This window comes from Nicotiana tabacum, chromosome 23 (assembly GCF_000715075.1).
Source record: "Nicotiana tabacum cultivar K326 chromosome 23, ASM71507v2, whole genome shotgun sequence".
NCBI lineage: Eukaryota > Viridiplantae > Streptophyta > Magnoliopsida > Solanales > Solanaceae > Nicotiana > Nicotiana tabacum.
In genome coordinates this window covers 97117024-97132836 of record NC_134102.1, presented here as the reverse complement: position 1 = coordinate 97132836, position 15813 = coordinate 97117024, and the positions used below count along the sequence as shown (strand labels likewise).

The 15813-nt window shown below is 39.5% G+C and overlaps 1 non-coding gene across 1 annotated transcript; it reads left to right on the top strand.

Annotated features, from left to right (window-relative positions):
• The first annotated feature begins 1435 nt into the window (after positions 1-1435).
• On the top strand, positions 1436-1540 carry LOC142177840 (small nucleolar RNA R71). Its single transcript, XR_012706386.1, has one exon. It is a non-coding gene; the product is annotated as a small nucleolar RNA R71 (small nucleolar RNA).
• Positions 1541-15813: the final 14273 nt, after the last annotated feature.

Genomic DNA, 15813 nt, shown 5'->3' with positions numbered 1-15813 from the left:
CAAAATATATGGGACTTCGTGATCAGGCTCGTAGTCCAAGATAATAAAATCAGCAGAGAATATGAAAGAACCCACTTGAACTAACACATCTCCAATCACTCCTTCAGGATGAGCAAGAGAGCAATCAACCAACTATAATATTACCATTTTTGGGCGTGGCTCACCCAACCCCAACTGTCTGAATACAGATAGCAGCATAAAATTGATGCTCGCTCCAAGATCACACAAAACTCGCCCGACTGCATGCTTACCAATCGAGATTTGGATAGTGAAACTACCCGGATCCTTCAATTTCTGAGGTAGCTTGGTTTGGATTCTAGAACTACATTCCTCAATGAGTGCCACAGTCTTGAATTCATTCAACCTCCTTTTATTTGCCACTATGTCCTTGATGTATTTTGCATATTTGGGCACTTCTTGCAGAATGTCTACTAGTGGAATATTGATTTGCACTTGCTTCAAAATATCAATAAACTTTTTATACGAAACATTATCCTTCACTTTCTGCAAATTTTGAGGGAACGGAGGTGGTGGCCTCGCAACTAATGGTGGAGGTTTAGCCACCGCCTCTTCAGCTGGCTTCTCTAACTCCTTTTATTTTTCTAATTCCGACTCAATAATGGTCGACTCCTTATTAAGGTCACTTGTTTTCTCTTTTTTGACTAGACTTCTTCTAAATGTCTCTCATTCCTCAATGACACATCATTAATAGATGCCTTAGGATTAGCCTCAGTGTCTCTTGGAAGAGCTCCAACTGGTCGAGTATTTTGGGCACTGGCAAGTTGTCCCATTTGTCGCTCCAAATTTCTCATTGTTGCTGCTTGGGCCTGCTGATCACCCATTAATTTTTTCATTATATCCTCAAGGTGACTCGTTGAGTTTTCACGTTGTTCAGCCTAAGGTGGTCTATATTGTTATTGAGGTGCTTGAGGCCTATATTGATTCTGAGCACCTTGGTTTCCACCCCAAGAGAAGTTTGGGTGGTTCCTCCAATTGGGGTTGTAGGTATTCCCATACTGGTTTGTCTAGCCCCTATTTGCATTACTACAGACAGACTCTGGATTAACTGGGCATAAGTCGCTTGTATGACCCTCTCCACATACTTCACAAAACAATTGAACTTGTTGTACTGGCTGGGTTTGTTGCTTGTTAATAACCAAGGTTATCTGATTGACTTGGTTGGTCAATGTGGAAATCTACGCTGATAATGCAGAGACGACATCTAACTCGAGAACCCCTGCAGATTTTTTTACATTGTGTGTCTGCCCATCTCTCCTTGCCAATCAGGATTGCTTTTGGAGAATTTGTTCAATAACGCATATATCTCATCAAAGCTTTTCTCCAACACTTGACCTCCAGTTGCAGCATCCACCACAATCTTTGTTTCGGGATGTTGCCCTTCTATGAAAGTGTGAGCTAACACTCCATTTGTCTTATTGTAATGAGGACAGTCTCTGAGCAGCCCCTTCAACCTCTCCCAAGCTGAGTATAAAGACTCCCCCATTTTCTGTTTGAAGGCGACTATCTCACTTCTGATCTTTGCAGTTTTGCTTGAAGGGAAGAACCTTGCCAAAAATTTCCTTGCCAGATCATTCCATGATATAATAGAATTAGTTGGTTCTACCTTCAGCCATCGCTTTGCTTCGCCCAATAGAGAGAACGTGAAAAGTGTGAGCCTCACATAGTCTGGAGTGACTCCGTTGGTGATATAGGTATCACTAATCTACAAGAAGTTTAGGATGTATTGTTCTGGATCATCGTGTGGAAGACCCATAAACTGTCCATTCGCATGTGGTAGCTGGATCATGCTCTGTTTCAGCTCAAAGTGCCTAGTGATTCTGAGTTTCACAATGCTGGAGGTGACATTAGCAATGCTGGGCATCGCCACCTCTTGAACAACCATATGTTGCTCCTCTACCATGTTCATAGGAAATTGATCAAGTGTCTGAAGATTATTTGTATCCCTTGCTTCCCTCAACCTCTTGTGAAATGTTCTCTCAGGTTCGTGGTCAAAGCCTTGAAATCTGTCTTGGTTTCTGACCCTGCGCATTCAATCAAAGTTCGGAAGATCAAAGCAACAATCAAGTAACGTTAGACTTGACGAAATAAACAATGAAAGCAAAAACTAGAAAGTAGTCAATATTCAAGTCCCCAGCAATGGCGCAAAAAACTTATTGCTCCCAAATGCACACGCAAGTATACGTGGTCGTACAAGTAATCAAATGATAAGTCGAGTATCGAATCCACAGAGACACTACCCACTAAATTTACCAAGATTGTTATTCAGTCGAGCCAATTCAAGTTCAAGAGTTTAATTATATTAAACTATAATTCTAAGTAGTAACTAAATTATCAAGTAGCAAAACGGTTGTTGTGTATTCAGCAGAGACAATATTCTAGGGTTGTGATCGATTCACCAATCCTATTGTGTTTTAGTTAACTCTCCATTTCATACAATTCACTCATGATTGCTAATTAATCGAACAATTGCTCTCATAGCCTTCTCCCGAAGTACTACTCGCCTATTCAAAATAGATTAACGCCTATATTCCTATGAAATCAGTCAATTAAGAACGCATTAAGATTATGATATTTAATTAAGCATGGTGACTAGGTATATTTCTATCCTAATCACAAATCTGCCTCCCTCAGAGTTAAGATCGTGCTCTCTTCAATTCTTATCTAATCTAAACATGGCTTTCCTAAGCATAGCATAGATAGTCAATATAACCTAACTTTTGGGCAGACAATTAAGCAATTAATCACAAAAATAAAGAAACAACCATATATTGGTGAATCGTAATCAAGATTAAGTCAACGTTAAACAACAATATTCATGGCTAAATCACAACCCCAGAACTATGGGTTTTAGCCACTCATGATAGTATCAAACAAATTCATAAGTGTTGGATAATTGAAAATACTAAGAAAAGATGAAGAAATCTGAGATATCCTTGCTCCCGAATGTTGCTCGTGTGTCTCTAGGTCTAAAGTGTGTCAAAAGTCCAGAAAATAACGTTTTTCCATGTATTTATACCAAGTAGGGTCGGACCTAGATGAAATCTCCCTTTCCTAGCCGAAATAGGAAAACTTGCAAACTTAATGCTTTCCATGCGTCGCACTGTCCCTCGCACAGTGCGTCGCACTAATGCTTTTTCCTGTCAGACCATAAAAAACCCAATCTCTGAACTTTGGAAATTTCTGACAAAAATATTCCCTAATGCGTCGCACAGTGCCTCGCACTAATGCATTTCTTCAGCAGTTGCTTCTTCCTTGAATTTTGATGTCCAAAATTGATCCTTGACCCCCGAACACGATCCCGACTTAATCCCTTGGGCTTTTACTCAGATTTCAAGGCTCCATATAGCTCGAATTAGTTCCACAATATCTACATAACTCAGAATCGCTCATACAAGGCATAAACACACAATAAGTGCAAAACACTAGCGATTAAGGCTCAAACACAATAAGAGTGCAGTAAATTAGAGTGCGATAAGAAACTAAAATATGCAATTATAGCCTACCATCAAGATCTTACCATGAGAATGGGTCTCCCAGTGGCCCTTCGAGAGATCGCGCCATGTGCCATCAAAATAAGGCATCTACGAACAAATTCCTTCGATCCACTCCTTGAACCTAAGAATGGCGTTTGGGACTCGAGCAGCAGCTACACCACCACAAATACTAGTGAGGAAAAAGGAGATGAACGTAAAATCGACGTTTAAAGGAAAGTTGTGCTTACATGACACATTCCACTTCTCGAGGAATGGCATAAGCTCAAAAGGGATCAAGTCTGTGGTCTTCACCCGGACAAAGCGTCCCTGCCATCCCCGATCCCAGTCCTCATCGATGCTCGAGAATGTGGCTTTGCTAGCCCGGCGTGTAAGATTTATCTGTCCCCCTCAAAAGATTCGGGGACTGTTTAGGCAGAGAAAATGATCGATGGTGAACCGACGGGATTCGGTCTTGTTCACAAAGTATCGAAGAAGGATTACGATCCGCCACAGTGACGGGTAGATCTGACCGAGACATACTTCATACCTCTTGCAGAAGTCCAAAATAACCGGTTCTACTAGGCCCAATGTGAAGGGATAAGTGTAAACACTCAGATACCCCTCCACATGGGTAGTAATAGCGTCCTCGGGCCCGGGGACAACTACGTCCTTATTCACCCAATCGTAGTCCTTTCGAACCATAAGGAGAAAATATACCTAGATACCGCCTCACATCAGCCTTGCACCGACGAGGGCTTTTCAACTTTAAAGTCATCGGCAACCAAGCACCCCCTGGGAACAAAAATTTTCAAGGGAAGCTCGGTAGCCGATTCATCGGTAGCCGCACCAAGAATGGATCTCTCGAGGACGACCACATCGGGAGTGGCCTCGTCGACTTTAGCGGTCGGTTGTGAAGAAGATGAAGTAACTTTTTGGGGAATAGTTTTGGAAGTTTTAGCCATTGTTATCCAGAAAAGGCTTAAAACATATGAAGAAAGGTTGGAAGATGAAAGTTCAAGTGCATTGGTTTGAGTAGAAAATAAGTAAAAGCTTGTAATTTACTGAGGAGTCTTGAAGAACGGAGGTAAAAATGTTAGAGAATCAAGAAGGGCAGTGATATCCTGAAGAATCGAAGGTAGAAGCTTGGTCAAAAGGTAAAAAAATGAACGAAGGAGGGGAGTATTTATAGAGGCTTCGCGCTGTTTCACATCCAAGGATGACCAGTCGATGGCTGGCACGCATTTGAATTCATAATGACACAACTGATAAGATGTGTCAGATTCTTTATCGTTTATGTCACGGCGTATTGAACAAGGAATCAAAGTGCACATGTCATTTCTCGTCATCTCCGTAAACTTACTCTCCAAGAAACAAGAGGACTATCTGTATACGGGTAAAACTGAGCTCGTGGGACACCTCGGTTTTTGATGAAGTAAACGAAGTAAGAGACATGAGTGCAAGGAACCAGGATCGAGGCAAGGAGACCTCGAGTCAAGGTCCGGGCAAAACACATGCCCTTGGAAGCATCGGGGCTACGACCCGCAGGTTCGATTCGAATCCCAAAAACCTCACAAAGCATTACCAGATAATCGAGCACGACCAACAAAGGGACGTGATATCCGTGACCATCCGGATGTCACGGCGTGAATCTCAGCACATATCGACAGAAAATCAGTGATTAGTAAGATGAAATTTTTTTACCTTTTATGGAATTGTACTTAAGGTAAAACTCTCTTATTATATAAAAGGGTCTGATTATTTATTAGGAATATTGTAACACGTATATTAAGGCAATATACTCTTATTTTCTCTGTTATTCAAAGTTCCCACTTTTGTTCATCAGTTCATCATTAACGTGAGCCCGGGATCGAAGGTAGGCATTCCATTAAAGTTGTTACTAAGTCCGGGATCACTTCCCTTAATTGGTTTGACAATTTGTTACGTCATTTATCTGTTTAATATAACGTAATTCATCATTTTTATTGAATTAATCCGCCTATCCTTAAAACCACTTATAAATTTAATTGTTATCCATTTTTAGGGTAAACAATTTTAGCTCCAAAAACTTTTCTTAGCCCGGATTCTCATCCTACACAATTAAAACACATAATGAGTATATATTGTCCATATTTTAGCTCAAATACAATTAAAGTGTAGCAAATAATAGGTGCAAAGTAGCCAAATAATCATATTTCTAGCCTACCATGATATACGTGACTCTTGCTATTAATAAATGATAATATGGTGTAATAATGGAGGATTATGACATTAATTATAATGATATGGTGGGATCGGGTTTGTAAGGCCCCGTAAATATTTCACCTAAAGTAGTAGAGGAGGATAGCTTCAATAGTACTTCTGGTGGTGGTGGTAGGACAGCTTTCAGGGGAGGATCATCAGGGTCATCCTAGTCTTTTTCTCAGTCTTCAGTCAGTGCACCGCCATCGGGACCCAGTCAGCAGTAGGGGAACCGTTTTAGGCCTAGCCAGGGAAACAGGGGATCTTACCAGCAGGGCCGGTCTGGTGGGAGATTTCAGTAGCAGCGGAGGCCCCCATGCCCTAGGTGCGGGAAGATGCACTTTGGGATCTGCTACATGGACCAGCCCATATGTTACGGGTGTGGAATGGGGGATCACATTCAAATGGATTGTCGTTCGTCTTACCAGAGCATGGGCAGGGGTGCAGCTCAGCCAGCCAGTTCTGTAGCTACTACATCCACAGCACCTCCTCCAGCTCGAGGCACCCCAACAATCGCAGGGCGTGGTGCAGCTAGGGGTGGCGCACAGAGTTCGGGAGGACCCTACCGTTTTTATGCTATGAGGGGTCTTCAGAGTTCAGAGGCTTCTCCAGATGTTGTCACAGGTATATTGACTGTCCAATCTCATGATGTGTATGCTCTTATTGATCCCGGTTCCACTTTGTCCTATGTCACTCCCTATGTTTCTATGGAATTTGGGATAGATATGGAATAACTCCATGAGCCGTTCTCTGTATCTACCCGGTTGGTGAGTCTATTGTGGTCGTGCGGGTTTATAGGGATTGTGTTGTTACGGTGTATGGTCAGGACACCATGGTCGATCTCATTGAATTGGGGATGGTTGTCTTTGATGTAATAATGGGGATGGATTGGCTTTATTCATGTTTCGCTAAGCTTGACTATCATACCAGAACCGTTAGGTTTCAATTTCCAACTGAGTCAGTGATTGAATGGAAGAGGGATGATGTGGTGCCAAAGGGTATGTTTATTTATTACCTTAAGGCCACAAAGATGATTAACAAGGGGTGTATCTACTATTTGGTCCGGGTTATGGACATCTGCAGAGGCACCTACACTTGAGTTTGTGCCTATTGTGAATGAATTTCAAGAGGTCTTTCCGGATAAGCTCCCTGGGATCCCACCAGACATGGAGATTGATTTTGGGATTGATATGATGCCAGGCACGCAGCCTATATTAATTCCACCCTACAGAATGGCACCAGCAGAATTGAAAAAGCTAAAAGAATAATTGAAAGATTTATTAGAGGAGGGTTTCATCCGGCCGAGTGTGTCGCCTTGGGGCGCACCAATTCTATTTGTAAGTAAGAAGGATGGGTCGCTAAGAATGTGTATTGACTATCGGCGGCTCAACAAGGTTACAATCAAAAATAGGTACCCACTACTAAGGATAGAACTTGTTTGATCAATTGCAGGGTGCTAAGTACTTCTCCAAGGTCGATTTAAGATTCGGGTATCACCAGTTGAAGATCAGGGAACAGGATATTCTGAGAACAACTTTCAGGACTCGGTATGGGCACTTTGAATTTCTGGTAATGTCTTTTGAGCTAACAAATGCCCCCGCAGCTTTCATGGATCTTATGAATCAGGTCTTCAAACCTTTCCTCGACTCCTTCGTAATAGTGTTTATTGACGATATTCTTGTTTATTCACGGAGTCGGGAGGACCAAACCGATTATCTCAGGGCAGTTTTGCAGACTCTATATCACCACCAGTTATATACGAAGTTTTCAAAATGTGAATTTTGGCTTGAATCTGTCATGTTCTTGGGTCATGTCATCTCACGAGAAGGGATTGAGCTTGATCCTCAGAAGATTACAGCTGTGAAAAATTGGCCTAGACCTACTACCCCAACAGAGATTCACAGTTTCTTGGGCTTAGCTGGATATTACAAGAAGTTTGTGGAGGGGTTCTCCACTCTTGCCTCTCTATTGACTAAATTGATGCACAAGGCGGTTAATTTCCAATGGCCAGATGCTTGTGAAAGGAGCTTCCAAGAGTGGAAATCAAGATTAACTATGGCATCGGTATTGACCCTGCCAGAGGGTACGGAGGGGTTTGTGGTGTATTGCGATGCTTCAAGGATCGGTCTTGGGTTTGTATTAATACAACATGGCAAGGTGATAGCTTATGTTTTTGGGAAACTAAAGAATCATGAAAAGAACTATTCAACACATGACTTAGAGCTCGCGGCAGTGGTATTTGCATTGAAATTTGGTGCCATTATCTATATGGGGTCCATGTAGATATATTCATGGACCATAAGAGCATACAATACATTTTCAAACAGAAGAAATTGAATCTGAGGTAGAGGAGATGGCTTGAGTTACTCAAGGATTACGATATCGATATTATGTATCATCCGGGGAAGGCTAATATTGTGGTGGATGCTCTTAGCCGGAAATCTATGGGTAGTTTGGCTCATTTGGAGGCATATCAAAGGTCGTTGGCCAAGGAGGTTCATCGGTTGGCTAGTTTGGGAGTTCGTCATGTAGACTCTAGTGAAGGAGGGGGGGGTGATTGTGCAAAATAGGGCTGAATCGTAGCTTATGGTAGAAGTCAAGGAGAGGCAATTCAACAATCCAATGTTGGTACAACTGAATGAAGGGATTCATAAACATAAGACCATGGCCTTTTCTCTTGGCGTGGATGATGGTACCTTAACCAAGGGCGTCTATGTGTTCCAAATGTGAATGGTCTCCAGACAAAATCATGATCGAGGCTCACACTTCTAGGTATTTCGTGCACCCGGGCTCTACAAATATGTATCATGATCTTAGGGAAGTCTATTGGTGGAATGATATGAAGAGGAATATAGCGGACTTTGTGGCAAGATGTCCAAATTGTCAGCAAGTAAAGGCCAAACACTAAAGGCCCGCTGGGTTGGCACAGAACATAGAGATTCTGATGTGGAGTGGGAGATGATCAATATGGACTTTGTGGTAGGGCTACCTCGCACTCCTCGCAAATTCGACTCGAGTTTGGGTGATTGTGGATCGACTCACGAAATCAGCACACTTCTTACATGTTAAGGCTACCAACACACCAGAACAGTATGATAAATTGTACATCACGGAAATAGTCAGGTTACATGGCACTCCAGTTTCTATTATCTCAGATCGAGGGGAATGGTTCACGGTTAATTTTTGGAAGAAATTTCAGTAAGGTTTGGGTACCTAGGTGAATCTTAGTACAACCTTTCACCCGCAAACTGACAGACAGGCAGAGCGGACTATTCAGACGCTTGAGGATATGTTGCGCGCTTGTGTTCTTGACTTCAAAAGTAGTTGGGATGATCATTTGCCGCTCATAGAGTTTGCCTACAACAACAGTTATCATGTCAGCATTCAGATGGAATCGTTCGAGGCTTTATATAGTAGGAGATGTAGATTTCCTATTGGGTGGTTCGAGATTGGGAAAGCGGAGTTGATAGGGCCAAACCTCGTGCATCATGTTATGGAAAAGGTTAAGATCATTAAGGAGCGGTTGAAAATTTATTAGAGTCGTCAGAAGTCCTATTTAGATGTTCGTCGTAGAGATTTGGAATTCAAAGAAGATGATTGGGTATTCTTGAAGGTTTCCCCTATGAAGGGTATCATGCGGTTCTGTAAGAAAGGAAAATTGAGTCTGAGGTATGTCGGACCGTACAAAATCATTCAGAGGATTGGTCAGGTGGCATACATGCTAGAACTACCTCTAGAAATGTCTTTAGTGCACCCGGGGTTCCACGTGTCCATGTTGAAGAAGGTGGTTGGAGATCCGTCGCTTGTTATTCTGGTTGAGACCATTGAGGTTAATGAAGAATTTACTTATGAAGAAATTCCAGTTGCCATCCTTGATAGGCAAGATCGAAAATTGAAGAACAAAGAGATTGCCTCCGTGAAAGTACTATGGCGGAACAAACAAGTTGAAGAGGCCATCTGGGAGGCCGAGGAAGAAATGAAGAAGAAGTACCCTCATTTGTTTAAATAGCCATGTATTTATAACATTGTGTTCTATGAAAATTCTAAGAGTTACCTTCTATGAATTATGTATCATTTGTACAGTTGATGCTAAAGGTGTTCCTTTTTGGTAGTATACTGCCCGTGAGGCTACAGTTGGCATTTTTTTTAATGTTATGTTGCGTCGTTGGTTCCTGTATATATTTTTAGGACTAGTTTTGGGATTCTCTGGCAGGTGGATAGGACCAATTACAGGGGAGACTCTGGCAAAATTTTTGAAAATTTAGGGAGTTAGCCAAAACAATTAGAACTGTTGGTGTGTGTTGTAGCAACTGAGTCATATTGGGCGCTAATGTTGAATTTTGACCCTCATTCGAGGACGAATAATCCTAAGTAGGGGAGGATATAAGTCCTCATAAATATTTAACCTAAAACCCGGGTTTTCACTTAAGTTGGGTTGAACAGTGCGTTGGGGAGTTGAAGAAAATTTTTGAGAAATACAGGGCATTTCTGCGGTCCATTCTATAGTCGCAGAACTGTCTGCGGACCGCCTATCATCCGCTGACTAAAGCAGAGAACTAGGCAAAAATTTTAGACCATTATGCGGTACATTATGCGGCCGCACAATCATTTTGCGAGCCGCATAACTCATCGCAGACCCAGCATGAAAATTTCCAGAGGGAAGTTCCGTGGCGCATTATGCCACTCTAGAATAGGTCTGTGGACCGTAGACTGGTCGCAGAGTGGGGCAGACTTGTCCAGTTCCAAAGGGCCATTATGCGGCCCATTTTGCGGACCGTAGAAGCGTTATGCGGTCGCATATGCGACCGCATAACTGCATCGGGCTTCATTTTTTCTAATTTTTTGACCTGACCCCATTCTTATAAAACAGCCTTGGGGATCATTTTAGAAGGTTAAAGACATATATTCTAGAGAGAAGGAGTGCCAAGGAGTGAGAGCGGAAGTTCCTAAGCTCATCATCCATCAATGTTTGCTCAAAGTTGAAGAAATAGCAAGAAGAATTTACTAGGTCTTCATCCTAGAGGTAAGTTTCTATTCCATAGCCCTCAATTTCGTGATTCTAATTGAAATAGGTAATAAGCCAAGCAATTCTTGGGTGTAAGAGTTATGTATTTTTACATGCATGTAGCATCAAGGGTAGTGGGAGGATTGTTGAACTCTTTGGGTGAACTTTGGGTAGTGGGGTGAAAGAATCCACCATAGGGGGATCTTGAAACCTTAATGCACACCTAGTGTTTGATAAAATACTCAAGTGAGCTGGAACTATGAACTCCTTCCTAATTTGTTTTCAATTTTGCTATATTTCTAAATAGATCGATGAGGCTAAGAATTCCGGAATATTATAGTAATTTTAAAAACTCGAGGCGAGGTATGTTGGATATACTCTTCTCTTAGAATTGAACCCCATAATACCCTTGTAAGTCCCATGATGCTTATTATAAATTAAATTATTCCAAATAAGTCTTATGTCAAAATAAATATACGTTCAATATATATTCCAAAGATTCTTGTTATGCTGAGTTACCATTTGAGAATGTGGTTTAAGCATGGGTTGTGTGTTATTGTGTTATGATTTAAAAATGTGTTCCTAGCGGAATTTACCATGTCAAATTATGTAAAAAAAAATCACATGTGCCTAAGACCCTAAATTTCTCAAGTATGTGTTAAAGTCTTAATTTGAAGGGCCTTGTTCTTGATTACCCATAATGATGTTTGAAAGTGAAATAGTGAGAATGAATTATGAAGTACGGCCAACGTGCCAAGAATGGTATTGCGTTATGGCCAATGGTGCCAACAAAATGAATGACATGTAAAAGAATGTGAAATGAGTGTTAAATACTTTTTATAATAAATGCCTTGGGAGCATCGTATAGCCACTGATAAAGGGTAGGTCGGAATAATCTAACCCCAAAACTATACGTGCCAGTGTAGGAATGATTGAGGGGTAAATCTTCGTGTTAATGTGATGAGATTGTTTCCCCTTAAATAGGATGAGCTATTGCTAGCGTGATATGATGTGATGTCGACCCACAAGGCATTGTGGCGAGACAGCTTAGCCGATCGGACTGAGATCAGATGACATGTCGTGCACATGGTGGTATTTGAAGTGGATGTCTCGGGGTGAGACAGCTTAGACGATTGGGCTGAGATCGGACTCCGTGCTAAAACACGGTGGTGTATCGATGCTAAAGATCTCCCAACTTAAAAAGATTGGAACTTACTTGTCCCTAAGTTGACACCTTGTTACTATTTGATCCTCTTATTGATGTCCTGTTTCTTTCTCTGTTTACTGTTATTCGTTCTATTGATAGGGTGCTTAGTTCTACATACTAGTACTATTCCATATGTACTAACGTCACTTTTGTCGGGGGCGCTGCATCTTTAATGGATACAGGTGGTTCTATAGCAGGTGGTATTGATTAGTGATAGCAGCACACCCTCTCCTCAACTGACTTGGTGAGCCCCACTTCATTTCGGGGTCCTGTATTTCCTATCCTTTGTACATAGCATTTTGAGGTATAACCGGGGCCTTATTGCCGGTACTGTCATAGCACTCTTTTATTCCCGTTAGAGGCTCCGTAGACATAGTGTGGGTTGTATCTATTTTTGGGAAGGTTAAACTAAAAATATTGTAATCGTATAATCTGTTCCACTTTAACTATGATTGTACAATGTACTGTTTTGAAGACTTGTTAATGACGTAATTAATGGAAATGAACGAGGTTTCTTCACATGACTTCTTACTAACTAATTAATGAGTGTATTCTTCTCTTTATTTATGGGTGAGTTGGGTAGACGACACTGTGTAGGCTTGCTCGACCGGGGTAACTCTGTTGAGCACCAGTTGCGCTCCCCGATGTCGGGGTGTGACAGGGTTGTGCGCCGTAACAGATTGTATACGTGATTCTTGGTATTGATAAATGATGCTATGGTGAAATAAGGGAGAATTGTGTGTGTACGGTGGGATTGGGTTGCGCGTTGCAACGGATATGTACGTTGTATTCGTTGTTGTTATTGTGTTGGTTTCTAATATTTTTATATGAAAATCATGAGATCGGTTATTCTGGGTTCTCTGATTGCGAGGATTGAGTTCTTTTTCATAAATTAACTGCCTTAGTTTCATTTCATGTTTTCCTTCCATGTTAGTGTTATTATACGGCGTACAGGTTATTGTAAGTGGCATGCCTTAGCCTCGTCACTACTTCGTCGAGGTTAGGCTCGACACATACAGAGTATATGGGTCGGTTGTACTCATACTATACTTTTCACTTCTTGTACATATTTCGAAGTGGGTCCTAGTGGCGTTCAATAGATTTGCTTGGATCCAGTGCCGACGGAGACTTGAGGTACAGCTGCACGGTGTTCGTAGCCCTAAAGTCACTTTCCCTCATATCTTTACTATTTTCTGAGTTCCAATTAGTGTATTTTATTCAGACCATGTTTGTAGCAATCTAGATGTTCATGTACTCGTGACACCAGTTTCTGGGTTATGTTTAGACTCGTGATTCTGTATTATTATTATATTAGACTTCAGACTTGTGCCGTTTTAATTGATAATAGCCTGTCAAAAATTGTTAAAATGAGTTAATTTTCTGTTCACGTCGGCTTGGCTAGCAAGTAGATGTTAGACTCCATCATGACCCCAAGGCTGGGACTCCGGGGCGTGACAACTTTTTAAGGTGTAGATCTAACAGTTTGCTATGGGTTCAATTAGCCTCATAACATTTACCCTGGATCTCAATTTTAGTATAAAATTCACTAATATTATTGAAAAAATTGAGCTATGGCCCTGCCTTCGTCATCCTCCTCCTTCCGGTTATGAGCCCATAACTCAAATAAGGTTGATTCGCTTAGTGGTTCAATCAAAATCTTAAATCAATAAAATTAAATTTTTGGATCCGCCTTTACTTTTCATGTTTGACTTTATAATTTAATGTACATAAAAAATGTAGTCTGCTGCACAAAATATCCCATTCATGCAGGGTCCGGAGAAGGACAACACTCCAAAGGGTGTGATGTAGACAACCTACCCTAAATGCAAGTATTGGTGGCTTCTTTTACGGTTCGAACTTGTGACCTATGTGAATTATGTAATTTAATGTTTATAATTCACATAAATTTTATATAAGTAGATTTCGTCCTTCTCTAGAAGAAAAGAGGAGAAAATTTCATGAGTGGTCATTCAGATTTATTTTTTAGTTTTTTCAAATCCTGGTTATGTTTAATGTACAAACGTCACATAATTGTTTTTATCACATAAAAAATATTTTTTTATTTTTAGTTTTTAAACTCATTGTCTCATCGAAATAGAGTTAGAGCATATTTGACCAAGCTTCTGGGAGGCCAAAAGTACTTTTCGCCCCCTGAAAAAGTACTTTTAAAAAAATTTAAATTGTTTGGCCAACACGGAGAAGTACTTTTGGCCAGCAACAGAAGCAGTTTTTTCTGCTTTTGGGAAGAACCAGAAAATTCTAGCTTCCTCCAAAAACCAGAAGCAGAAAATTAATCTATTTAAGACAAAACTATCCTCACTATAAATTTATATTTTCTAAATTATCCTTTATTGAATTTTTTTTTCCATTTTTTTTTCTTGTTTTCACCATTCTTTTAAATTTAAAGATATCATATACATGAATCATATTGTAACTTTCCAAATTCTTTATTGACTTTTCTTGTTTTTATTTTTCTTTGTGTAATGTCTTATAACTTTTCAAATTATCTTCTTCTTTTTTCACACTAAAGCAAATTATCTACATCCTTCTTTGGATTATCAATTCTCTTCTTACAAATAATCATTTATCATTTCTTCTCTTATAAGCTATTAATTCCCGAATCTTTAAAACAGTTATCAAATTTAATTTATGAAAATTACCTACAAATAGGTAATAAATTTATAATTGCCTCGCATAATCTATATATTATTAAAAAAAAAAAAACCTCCACATTACGCCAGCTGGCAGCCTCACAATAGGCGACTTGGTAATTAAGGAAAAAGTTAGTTATGACAGGTAATAATTAGTTTCTTTTCGAATTTAATTTTTTTTAAAAACATTATGCATTATGTGTTGTTAATAATTAGTTACTCTTTTTGAATTTGAATTTAAACATACTTAACTATTTTTTTTACGAAAACAATAATTTTTAATATATTTAAAATTATTTTTGTTTTACGCTCAATATCATCTTTCAAGTTTGACACTCATAATCATCTTGTTAAAGCTACCATAGCTATACAAAATTTCATCCGACGATATTTTTCTACCGATAAGGAATTCAATTATTATGCTAATGAAGACATTCTGCAGAGATTGAGGAAGGAGATGGGCCTTCTGGCATTCCTTTAGAAATGCAAGGCAAGTCTTCTACTAATATGGAGGCGTTGTGTGATAGAATTAGAGATGAAATTGTTCAGAAATATTATCATGTGTAAGTGACTTTTATTTCATCGTGGATTATCAACATATAGTAATTTGTGGTATAGACTGCTAATTCATATTGAATGATGACAATAAGTAATTATACTAGATAATATTATATGTTTTGGTATAACTATATATGTTATATTGATTTAAATCTTTAATATGTATGTTTACTTTATGTTTTATATTTTAATTAAATAAAATAAAAATTAATAAAAGTCTCTTACGATAAATATTTAAGTTCATTTTTCTCTTTAAAATAATTATAAGACCTTTGTATTATCCTTTTTGGTAGTTTGACACTCAAAAGCACTTTTTAAAAAGTTTGGCCAATTTGACACTCAAAATACTTTTTAGAAAGATCGGTCAAACATAATTTGTTTACCAAATGTTATAAAAAGTACTTCTTAAATGAATTGGTCAAAAACACAAATAAATAGTTTTTGGCTGTTTGGCCAAACGGGGTCTTAGTAGTACTAATTTAAGGACAAAATTGATAAATTAATCCAAATTAAGGCGATACTAGCATGATACGTCAATAAAGTGTCCGCTTCAAGTCAAAAGGAGATTTTTTTTAGTTGTCCGAATCTTCTAGTCTTATTCCACACCAAAAGAAAAAAGAAAGAAAGATAAGAAATTGACCATTTATTACTATTAAAGAA